The sequence below is a fragment of the Triturus cristatus genome, chromosome 1_2 (assembly GCF_964204655.1).
Source record: "Triturus cristatus chromosome 1_2, aTriCri1.1, whole genome shotgun sequence".
In the NCBI taxonomy this organism is placed as follows: domain Eukaryota; kingdom Metazoa; phylum Chordata; class Amphibia; order Caudata; family Salamandridae; genus Triturus; species Triturus cristatus.
The window spans coordinates 21,902,414-21,915,117 of NC_140580.1; positions in this window are offsets into that span (position 1 = coordinate 21,902,414).

Here is a 12,704-nt window from a genome sequence, read left to right on the forward strand (position 1 = left end):
TCTAAAACACATACAGGTTTGCGCGCTTCAGCGACCTGACCCCAAACAGTCACAGGTGCAGTGCTTTCATCATGGATGGAAGTCAGCATGTAGACATCTCTCCTGTCTGTAAACTTCACAGCAAGAAGCTCCTGGCAATGCAACGCACTGCACTGTCCCCGCACAAGCTTTTGACAAACAAGTTCTTTCGGAAAACCTTTACGGTTACAGCGGACTGTGCCACAAGCAAAAGTGTCCACTTTGGCCAATTCCCTGAACAACCGTACACCAGTGTAGAAGTTATCTACATATAAATGGTGGCCTTTGTTAAAAAATCCTCTACCAAGTTCCCAAACAATTTTCTCAGTCACTCCAAAAGTGGACGGACAACCAGGGAGGTTAAACCTAGATTCCTTACCGGTGTACACCCTGAAATTAGAGACATATCCAGTCCTACTGTCACACAGCATATACAGCTTTATTCCATAGCGTGCCCTCTTACTAGGAATGTATTGCCTAAAAACCAAGCGGCCCTTGAACAACACCAAAGACTCATCCACTGCAATTTCTCTACCAGGGGCATAAATCTCAGAAATTCGATCAACAAAGTGATCAAGGACAGGCCTAATCTTAAAAAGACGGTCACAATCAGGGTGATCTCGTGGCAACGCTAAACCATTATCAACAAAGTGCATCATCCGAAGCAGAAGCAAATACCTGTCACGAGTCATGACTGCCGGAAAAATAGACGTTGCCATCAAGGGACTGCTAGACCAATATGAAGCCAATGATGGCTTCCTTAGCAAGCCCATCAAAAAAGTTAAACCCAAGAACTTCTTCATCTCTCCAACATTTGTGGGAGTCCACCGGGTAGCTCTAGAGTGTGGCTTAAGACTGGCACTGTTGTCCCTCAAAAACTGTTCGGCATACAAATTAGTCTGCTCAACAATCTCTGCCAAAAACACATCGTCCATAAACAACTGAAAAAAATTTACAGGCAAAAAGTTCTCGGTATTCACTCTAGACCCTGGAACACCAGTAAACTCAGGAAATTCCGGCTGCACCATGCCAGGGGCAACCCAGAGGTCATCACTTTCAACGGGAAGACTTGCAGCCCCAGCCTGCAGCCCAGATGTCTCTTGCCGCACTACACCAACGGAAAGGCTTGCAGCCCCAGCCTGCAGCCCAGATGCCTCTTGCCGCACTACACCAACGGGAAGCCTTGCAGTCCCAGCCTGCAGCCCAGATGTCTCTTGCCGCACTACACCAACGGGAAGCCTTGCAGCCGCAGGCTGCAGCCCAGATGCCTCTTGCCGCACTATCGGCACATCAGTCTCCTCCTCTAACACAGGCACTTCATCCGCACTAAGAGTATCTTCATCATCCGATGACCCCATACGGAGAGAAAACTCACTGCCAGAATCGTCCCCTGCCCCCTCTCCCTCAGAAGCAGAGTCAGTCTCTGACCCAATATCAGAGGAAGACTCAAACAGCAAACCAACAACCTGCTGAGCAGTCATCCTGCGGCTAGCCATTATACCTACTAAGATAGAAGACTGCACAAACAAGTCAACAACAACCAACAATGTGCAAACCAAGTAAGTAAAGAAATGTGTACCTTATATCAATAAGATCAATGTACTCAAAAACTATACAATCCAAAATCAAAAGAGACAGCTGCACTCACCAGAAACAAACTCTGCAGTGACACAGCAAAGACCAACGATATCAAACTAGAAAGAAGAAAAAAAAAAAAATTACTCACAAGACAACAAAATACACATCGTGCACCAATGCAAAAAGTTTTTGAAACTCAAAAACCAAACATACTGCTATTATTACACCATTTGCAAAAAAAAAACAGGCAGAGAAATCAAACACATTTGCATTGTACAAAAAAACAGTCTCTTACCAAACTACACAAACAGCAAAACCACCAGAACCAAAACGTCAACGTGAACAGAAGAAAAGCCTTCACCTAGAACAAAAAAGTAAACAAAAAAAACATTACAATTGGAAATCACAAAAAATATAACAATAAACATTATAACATGCCATGTCACTACCCAAATGGTCAATCGGTTTGTGTGCCAGGTCAGGCAGAAAACAGCAGGAAAAAAAAGGCTATTCAGTCCCGGGGCAGGTGAGCCAAATACATATAACAAATTGCACCCTGGAAGCGAGGGGTCACTTCTATTTCTAATTGAACTAATTCCCTGGTGTCTAGTGGGCTTTTCTGCCCCCAATGGGAGCAGAAACGGCAAAAAAATAAAACCGATCTGCCCACAGAGGGGGCAGAAAAGTCTTCAAAACATTTAGGGGCCCAAGGAAGCGACCCTTGCCCAAGGGGTCGCTTCCTACAATAATATTTATATCCCTGGTGTCTAGTGGGCTTTTCTGCCCCCCCCCCTAGGAGCAGAAACGGACAGAAAGACGACCAATCTGCCCCCAGGGGGGGCAGAAAAGTATTCTAAAAAATTAGGCCGCAAAGGAAGCGACCCTTGCCCAAGGGGTCGCTTCCTACATAACGAAATAGACATCCCTGGTGTCTAGTGGGCTTTTCTGCCCCCCCTGGGGGCAGAAACGCGCAGAAAGCGGACCGATCTGCCCCCAGGGGGGGCAGAAAAGACTTCCAAAAATTTTGCCTCCAAGGAAGCGACCCTTGCCTAAGGGGTCGCTTCCTACATAGTGAAAACGACATCCCTGGTGTCTAGTGGGCTTTTCTGCCCCCCCCTGGGGGCAGAAACGCGCAGAAAGCGGACCGATCTGCCCCCAGGGGGGGCAGAAAAGACTTCGCCAAATTTTTATCCCCAAGGAAGCGACCCTTGCCTAAGGGGTCGCTTCCCAAATTCGAAATACCAAATCCCTGGTGTCTAGTGGGGCATCCCTACTCCACGATCGCGACGCTGTGCGCGATCGTGGAGCAGGAATGCCCTGTATTGAGACATCGGGGGAGAGGAAATACTCTTTCCTCTCCCCCGATGCCTCAATACTACAGATTTCACCGCCGCGGCCCCCACCGGACTACAAAAACCTACCTCTGCTCCCTTGGACGCGCTGGAAGAAATGGATTCCAGCGCGTCCAACGCTTCCTGATGACGCCGGCGCGCGCTGTGCGCGCTGACGTCACCAGAAAGCGTGGGGGGGCTCGGGGGGGCTCGGGGGTGGCAGCGGAAGCTCTTCCGCTGCCACCCCCGTAAAGGGGGTGAAGATCGCTGCACAAGGGGGGGAGCGCCAGCGCTTCCCCCGGGGGCTGTCCTCATGACGGAACGGTTCCGTCATGAGCACAGCCCAACTGATGCTCATGACGGAACCGTTCCGTCATGAGCATCGAAGGGGTTATGGTTCTCAGTGTTAGCGGTGTGCACTTCATGGAATAGAAGGGAATCGAGGTTCGGACTGGTTGGAATGGAGATACTTCCAGCATCAGTTGTTGCCGACTCGATTCCGTTTAGGACAGTGCTGGTCCCAGTAGGGGCTATTCCATTCTGACTGCTATGCAAAGGGGTCAAAAAGGGAGACGGAGAAGGATCGCTGACACAAAGAGGCTCAATATATACTGCTACACTCAAGTCGCTGTATATAGCCCCAGCGGTCCCCAGAGAATTCAAATTGACCGCTCCATGATCATCACGTCAATAATCCTGCCACGGTAAATATGAGCGGGAGCCAGGGTTCCGAGACATGAAAATGGGGTCAAGAGTAACATAGCGGGGGTGCCAACAGTCCCTCCCCTCTCTATATGTCTGCCTAACAGGCCAGTGCGGTGGTGGAGGCTGATAAAAGTAGCCAAGATCACAAGTGCTAATGGCAGATAGGGCATGGTCGGACTCCTGGCTACAAATATGCCTAGCTGCTCTCGGGTCTCCCACCCATCCAACCCGTCTTACATGAATAACCTGGCCATCGATGTTATCAGGTAGAGGTCTATTTTCTCTGAGCCAAAACATTGTTTTATTTTTTAGCTCAGTATAAGATTCTTTGTTGCCTGGGTTTAATGGGGGGACCCCAGTAAGAACCACCACAAATGGTTGGCAACCAGGGGGAAGACTCGGGTATGGTGCTGTTAAAATCTCTTTCTCTCCAATTTCCTGAACCTTAGGTGCTGGGGTAGAGGAAGAAGAAATTGGGAGTGTGGGACATGACCCGCCAGCAGGAGCGCTACAAGGAGTATTGATGTTCTTGGCCAAAGCTATAGTTCCCTGTTTTGCGTGATCTGTGGGCTTGATGGCAGATTTGGTAGATTTTTTTAAATTACCAATGGTTTTGGGCTGTGTTCTGTTAACCACAGTTGAAGTCCCTGGTTCCTCCCTCCCCCCCTCTAGATGCAAGGTGGATTCACACAACATGCTTTCCCTGGTTACAACCTGTATCTTCCCCGCTATGGGTGGTGTTGAACCCGGACTCTTTGCAGGGGGCCCAGATAGCAAGTAAGGGGGTTGCCCATCCTCTCTGAGTTTAGAGTTGAGTTTAATCAGAGATTTTACCGAGAAAAAGTGGTCGAGGACTGTTAGTTCAAAAGCATCCACCCGCTCGGACAGTTTCTTTAGCTGGTCTGTGACTGGAAGTAATAATGATTTCACTAAGCATTCAAACTTCGGGAGCAAGAAATTCTCCAAGGACACACCCAAGTGCGGAGCCAGATTTGAATCTAAAATCAACTGTTGAGGGAGAATATCTGCTCCAGCTACTGCTTGCTGGTTTTTTAAAGAATCTAACCCCACCCCAGAGCTCTTCCCCGGTACGACCACCTTGTGGAGATTTTTCTTCCTTAGCTTGTTAAGGGGTTTGATCAAATTACCCCTGCGAGGGCTGATGACACTTTTCCTTTTAGCTGTGACAGCTCCCCCCCCTACCTGTACTTGAGGGTCAGGCTGTGGGGGATAGAGTATCAAGGGCCTGGGACACAGGAGGAGTCGTAACTACTGGATGGGGTAGCTGAAGTGTTGGGGGACAATCTGATTCAGTTAGATTAGTACCACTCTGAGCAATTAGAGACAGTCTATCCAGGCTTGCTCTAATTCTATTTACTCGTTGCTCATTATAAGGTGAAGAATCAGTAATCAAGGGAACAAGAGCATGAACGGGAGATGGAGCTAGTGCCAGATTGCCCAGGGATGAGCGTTTATTGGTAAGAGATTCCCGAGAGAGTTCGCGCTCCGTCCGGACAATCTCTTTTTCTACAATAGAAAAGGCATGTGTTATGAATTGGTCCATGGAGCCACTCACACAGTCATCCCCTCCTCTTCGTACTTTATTCGAGCGAGTTGCCATCGGCATTTAGAGATGGTCAAATGTCACGGAATTAAAGCAACGCACTACTTAGAGGGATAAAGGGGGTAACCTAAACGTGTAGCACAGGGAGAGATAAAGGGTACCTGATATTACACACCACGTCCCTGAACCTTGCCTGGGCGACTAAGGGGGATGGCCCAGCCCGGCCTCCTCCCTTGTCCCGGGCTTCTCCCGGCGCGTCCCGCTCGCGTCCCGCGAGGCGTGAGAGAGATCTACTGAAATATAGGATATGCAGGACCGGGGGCGTGGCTCACAGGGTGCGCAGGCCAGGTGTCAGGGGCCGTGCAGGGACTCCTGGGAGATTGAGTCCCTGCTGCGCGATGCTCCTCCCCAGATTAAATCTGCCAACCGCCTTGCAGCGTCACCACGGGCTGCACGAAGCGGCACCCGCGAAGCGGCACCGCGAGGAGTGGAGATGTCAGCAGGTGCAGGTCCACAACACCAAGCCCAGGACCACAGGGCAGACGAAATGTGCAGCGTCCTCGGGTATGAGACCAAACGATAAAGTATCCCACAAGAGTCACGAAAGGCTGCTCCTTTTAACCAGGTGCCGATCTGGGGGCGTGGCTCACAGGGTGCGCAGGCCAGGTGTCAGGAGCCGTGCAGGGACTCCTGGGAGATTGAGTCCCTGCTGCGCGATGCTCCTCCCCAGATTAAATCTGCCAACCGCCTCGCAGCGTCACCACGGGCTGCACGAAGCGGCACCCGCGAAGCGGCACCCGCGAAGCGGGTGCGGCGAGGAGTGGAGATGTCAGCAGGTGCAGGTCCACAACACCAAGCCCAGGACCACAGGGCAGACGAAATGTGCAGCGTCCTCAGGTATGAGACCAAACGATAAAGTATCTTGTTGGAACAGATCTATTGTTAATGCCTTATTAGCCTCTGACAAAGTTCCAGGGCTCCTAATGAAGGTTACCATTAATAAACCATTTAAAAAAAAAACAAAAAAACTCCCTTGACCCGGACTCTCTAACCAACTATTGCCCTATTTTCTTGGCTTCCATATTTTGCTTAATTGTTGAAGACAGCTGTTTGATCAGTTTGGTATTTAATTTGTAGAGGATAATAATCTACTCCCTCTACTCAGTTGACTTTCCATCTTGAGTTGAGTACAGAGCTAACAGGCCTGTCTGTTTTAGATGGCGGTTGCAAAAAAACGCTTTTAATTGAGAAAAATGAATATAGGATGAAATCAAAAAGCACAAGAGGACATCGATCTTTCATTGGGAAAACAGTTTTTGTTAATAATTATCTTCAGTGCACTATATATGCTGATACTTATAAGTGTGCAGGGCTGTTTGTTTGTTATATGATACACAAATCGTTGTCAGGCATACAGGTGACACTAGCCACATTGCTTCGAAACACCACAATTGTCTTCTGAAAGTTCAACAATAGACATGCCTGAATAAATTGAAACTTAACGGCAACAAATCTGAGACTCTGTGGCCATTTAAACCGTCTTGTCTTTGGGAATATTCTTTTTGGATTACTGGCTTGGTTCTCCTCCATTGCCGGCACCTACCTAAATCGGAGTCATAATTGGTTAAACTTTGACTCTGACTTATCAAATTTCCATTGTAGTTTAATCCTGTTTTTTCCAGCTCACTTTTTGTGTCATGTTCTTCATTATTTTCATTGCCACATAAGATTCCGATGCTTTCGTGTCAGCTCTAAATGATTACTGCAATTCAATATATCCTGTTTTGCCATTTTCATATATTACAGTTAACAGTTAATCTAGATGTTTGCTTCTAGATTATATCTGAACCTTTCTCCGAGAGATCATATCCTCCTTCTCTGCCTGCACTTTACTGGCTCCCTGAAAAGGAGAGAATATTTTTCAAATTAATGGGTTTTGTGCACAAGACTGTCTACTCCACTGAGTCATCTCCTTTGTGTTAGAGGTGCCTGTGGTGTTTGCCTTTGTCTGACATAAAAGGTCTTCGTTGTTTAAAGATTCCGTCACAAAACTATCAGTAGAAGACTTAGCTGTTTCTTTGTAGTAAGGTCTTTTTATATGTCCTCTCTTTTCATAGCTAGCTGTGCCTTTCTGGTGACATTTCTCATGGGATTTCCTGTTGCCGCTCTGAAAGGAAGGAAGCAAACCAATAATACACCATGCTCCCGACACCACACTCTGCTAACTTATGCAGAAGCCGGTCATGGGGCACGGTGTCAAAGGCCGCGGAAAGATCCATCAATATTAAGACAGCGCTACCCCCTTTGTCCATTTGAGCTTAAATAGTTTCAGAGAACTCCAATAGGGCTGTTTCTGTACTAAGAGTGGCTCTGAAGCCCGACTGGCTGTCATGAAACTCATGGTTGCCTTCTATAAAGTCTGTTAGCACGGAGTTGACGTACTTCTCCAAGACCTTAGAATAGAAAGACAACAAGAAATGGGCCTGTAGTTGGATGCGATCGCAGGATCTGCTGTGGGTTTTTTCAGCAGAGGGATAATTTTGGCCCTTTTCCAACAACTGGGTACTGTTCCATGCCCAAGTGATGAGCTAAGAACTGAATTGACTGCTGGGTTTAGAGGTTCCGCAATCTTCTTCAGAATACTTGCTTGGCAAGGGTCGGACGGAGAGCCCGACTTCAGGGTGGTCATGATATCCAAAGATTTTTCTAGGGAGATGGGAGGAAATAGGGAGAGTGCATAGCTTGACCCCGGTGGCAGGACACCCAATGTCGTATCCGCTTCCGGTGTGCCCGTAGGGGCAAACGATTGTTGGATCAGGTGGATTTTGTCATGGAAAAAACATGCCATCTGATGGTCCCAACTAAGGGTAGGAGTAAAAACCTTACTTGCAGCACTTGGAGATGTGAAATCTTTAAAAATTTTAAATATTTCTTTACTTTTATTCGCCGCCCCTTTTATTTTTAAGGTAAAAAAATGTTTCTTTTCAACCCGGACATCGTTAAAATAAGCTTTCAACGCTTGCTTATAAATAGCTCGGTCCGTGGGATAATACTTGGTACGCCAGACTCTCTCTAGACGTTTGCAGGCACTTCTGCTTTCCCTGAGTGTCACTGTAAACCACGGTGCGGCAGCACGGTTGCTTGTGGCTTTCCACGTTTTATAAGGCGCCAATACCCTGACCTGATCTTCAAGCCATTGCTCTAGCATCAATTTCTGGATTTCCACTAACGGGAATCAGGTGCTTCCCCAGGGCACACTCTAGACTGTCAGACGTAACCTGATTAAAAGGTCTAAAAGTAGCAGGATGGAGCATCTCCCTATGTTGAGCTTGAGCTGCAAATTTCGGAAATTTAAAGCTCAGGAGAAAGTGATCCGACCATACCAATGGTTGGGGAGCCTCTGTTTCCATACTCACGCTGGAGAATACTTGGTCTAATGTATGACCCTTTACATGAGTAGGACGGTGAATATACGGGGCCAGGCCTAGGATCGCTAGAGATTCCCGCAGCCGAATAGCCTCAGGATTAGAGGGAACATCCATATGGACATTAAAGTCTCCTAACAGGAGACAGTGCCTGTATTTAACTGAGATGGATGATATAACTTGGGTGAGTGACTCAGTAAACGCACCCACCTGACCAGGTGGCCTATACACCAAAATGCCCGCAATGGATTGGTGATCCGATATAGTAATCACAAAACTGAGGCTTTCAGCCTCAGCGATATCCTGAGCAGGAAGAATAGAGCAGGAGAGTGCCGATTTAAAAATTATACCAACTCCATCCCCTTTTCCTACAGGTCGATCCTTCCTCAAAAACTGGTAGCCCGATGGAATAGCCCTTGCTATCGTTGGATTAGAGCTGTCATTCAGCCAGGTTTTGGTTACAAACATGACATCAGGGCCGGACTCAACTAATAGATTATGCAATTGAGCATCATGTTTTTTTATAGAGCGGGTGTTAAGGAGAAGAAACTTTAGCGAGTTGTTCGCACGTGTGCCCAGACCCAAAACTGGGCCCTTACTCACCATGATCGCACTGCCACCCCTCTGATTAGTACCAGAAGGGTCCACTACCCAATTACACCTATCGTAAACCAACGAGGTCTCAGTCATACTATTCGCACCATTCTGAAAGCATCTGTTTACCTGGCCTCTGATGTCAAAGAGTTCAGCTTTGCTATAAACAACAGACTTCCCTGGTTGGACCTGGTCACCGGCAGCATTTCCGGCTCCGGACTTCTCTGGGATGCTGACGGGCGCAGACGGGGTTGCCTTAGGCGCGTCTGCTGCGCACTCGCGCAGCAACTCGTTTTGTAAGGACGATGTGATCTAAGAATAACTTATACTCTACTCTACTGGCCTCTACTGGCCTGATTCACAAGGGTAAAGTTAGACGAAAGTCAAACTTTACGACTTTCAGTATTCACAAAGGGCATTTGTGTATACTAGCTCCTCTCTCACTGAAGACAATAGAAAGGTGACTCGTTTTAGGGGATTTCAGTTTGATAGGGAGATGGAAGCACCTGCTTACAAAGTCTGTCTATCTATGTGATAATTTAGAGACTGCAGAAATAAACCCCAAAGGACACCTCTTGACCCTGAAAAGTGCCGCAAAATAAAACTAATACTAGAGTTGGTCTTAGGAAGCTTAGAAAGCTGGGCTGGCCTGCACATCTCTCTTGCCATCTCAAAATAGGGCTTCCTGTGCCAGACAGTACCAGAAGAGCTGAACCTTAGCGGCGGGGACTAGTCATCCCAGATGATTTTGTGGGGCTCGGGTCAAACCTTTTATGAAAGACCCCACGTTGCATAAACACCTGTTTTCTAAGTTAAAAATATCTTCACCAAGAGAGAAAACGCATCCTAAGAAAGGTTATGTATTGCATGGACAAGTTGGTAGTGGGAAATCAACAACCACCAGACCATCTTATTGTGTAAATCTTTTTGACATTAAAACTAGCACAAGGTAACCTGCACGTATCAGTTCCCTGGCTGGAGCACCAGTGATAAAGAGGCGCCGTGGGTATTCTGCAGGGGGGCAGGCCATGCAAAATCTCCTTCCTTGTGCAGTGTTGGCTCTTTGGAGGCACCAAGGCAAAGTCGGGGATGCATTGGAAGTCACTGACAATGCTTCAGGCATTCAGCAAGTGGGGACCATGGCCTCGGTGCAGGCAGCGGCAATGCATCGATTTCTCAGGGATGCGCCGGTTACAAACCGACTCTTGGAGTTGATGCATTGGTTTCTCGATTGTAGCACAAATCGTACTTCCATGGCAGAGCCGGACTCACATCAGAGGAGCCCAGGTGCTGGTAGCAAGATGCAGGTGAAGTCTTTGTTGTCCCTGAGACTTCAGCACCAGCAGGCATGCCGAGTAAAGCCCTTGGAGAAACATTAGAAAGCAGGATGTAGAGAGGTCAGTCCAGTCCTCTCACTCCCAGGCAAAAAGCAGCAGGTAGCAGGCCAACACATCAAAGCAAGCAGCAAAGTGGCAGTCCTTCCTGACAGCTTAAAATCTCTTCTTACTGGCAGAATGCCCTCAGTCCAGAAGGTTCTGAGTATAAGGTGTCAGAGGTCCAGTACTTAGACCCATTTTAGCCTTTGAAGTAGGGAACCTTCAAAGAAAGGTTGTTGTAGTGCACAGGACCCTGCTTTTTTTGCCCTGCTCTAGAAACTCTACAGGGGGTTATGCAGCTTTTTGTGTAGGGAGACGTACAGCCCTATTCAGGTGAGATGCAAGTGTTAGCTCCTCCCACCACTCTAGCTCAGGAAGGCTCATCAGCCTGGTGATGGTCCATCAGGATATGCAGGGCATACCTCTACTCCCTTTGTGTGTGACTTTCTACAGTGAATTCGCAAAGCCCAACTGTCATCCAACTCAGACATGTATTCTAGGGACAGGTCGAGGCACAGAATGATTAAGTAAGAAAATGACAACTTTCTAAAAGTTCATAATACAAAAGATTATCTAGCTGGCAGTATTCGTGCTGCTTCCCATTAGCAACCCGAGACCAAACTTCTGAATGTGTTGATCTACATAATTTCTTATGTTGATTGTGTAAACTATTTTTGAAATTGTTCAAGTAGTTAATTTTAGGACAGATCAAGATTACACCTCTCGCTTACATCAATACATAAAGCAAAATAACACAAAACTTAAACACAATCAACAGAGTAATTTCATGTGACAAAAAACACAAATAGCATAACAGTCTCCGAATATTAGACCAGTCAACTTTTACACAGCAACCCTACTCTTAAGTTCATTGCCAAAATTAGACCACATTCGAAGGTTGCCAACCAAAGGGAATTGTGATTCTTGCCAACAGGGTCACGTATTCAATGATGATTCCCCTGTGAGGCTCTCTTGATTTGTCAAAAGACTCGTTTTTCCCTTGGGTAATGCGTGCCAACGCGATTTAAGTCCCAGTACAATTTGGGGAACTATCTTCAGAGCTAGGACTGGATATGTCGAAAAAAACACAAAACATTAGGAGGATATTTTAATATTGCCCTTCCTTTTCAAACATATCGAATTATAAATCAAGCACACTAAGTACGTGGTGAGGTCGTCTTTTTCGAAAGTGTAAAAGCACTTGTGTTGCCGACCGTCGGGTCTGAAAACACAAAGGACTTCATTTAGCCACTGGTTTGATTTTTTTTTTTTTTTAAAGCAAAAGAGGGGTGGTATTACATAAGAAATATCAGAAGCACATGGACTTACTATTATTCTTGCCATTTTGATCAACCGTTGTTTGCTATGAAAAAGGACACCAGCATAGGACGGCAACTCGTCTGGCCAGAAATCCAAACAGCCTCTAAGAAACAAGATCTACACATAAACAAGAAATCTAAAGGCAACAGTGACACTCAAAGGGGAGCTAGCTGCATGTATACCGTTTAAAACAGCATCCATTTGTAGTTTTTACCCATAACATCCAACATTAATTGCATCCTTATGTTTCCATGCTTCTGTATGCTCAGAAGTCCAAATTCCGCAATGGCCCATGCCCCGCTCCCCAAGTGCCAGACAGACTTCTTATAATCACAAACTGCACGCTGTAAAACACACAAGTTGTCAAATTGGCCCACTCTACCCGTCGTCATGGAGACAAACTGAGTCTGAGGACAGTTCATAGCGCAGCAGAGATTGTCATTTGGACAGGGCGTTGCAAAGTGCAGGGGGAGGTGGGCGTGCAAGCAGGCTCCACACAACCCTAGGAGACCAGAGTGGCAGGAGGACCATGAAAATCCCAGAGTGGCTAAACTCAAAGCAAGACAGTGGGAGTGGGAGGTGAGGGCAGCAGCACCAAGGGCTGTAAGGGCCACTCTGGGTACTGACTCATAGTGGATAATGGAGACACTCAGAGGAGACTGAACAGACGATTTGGAGACAAGCAAGAGGGGACGTGATCCATGTAAAGAAGACTTAGGTGCCAATTCCGATCCTGGAGAAACCGGGTACGAATCGTCAGACGGAGCGTTTTCTCTGTCCGACTCGTACCCGG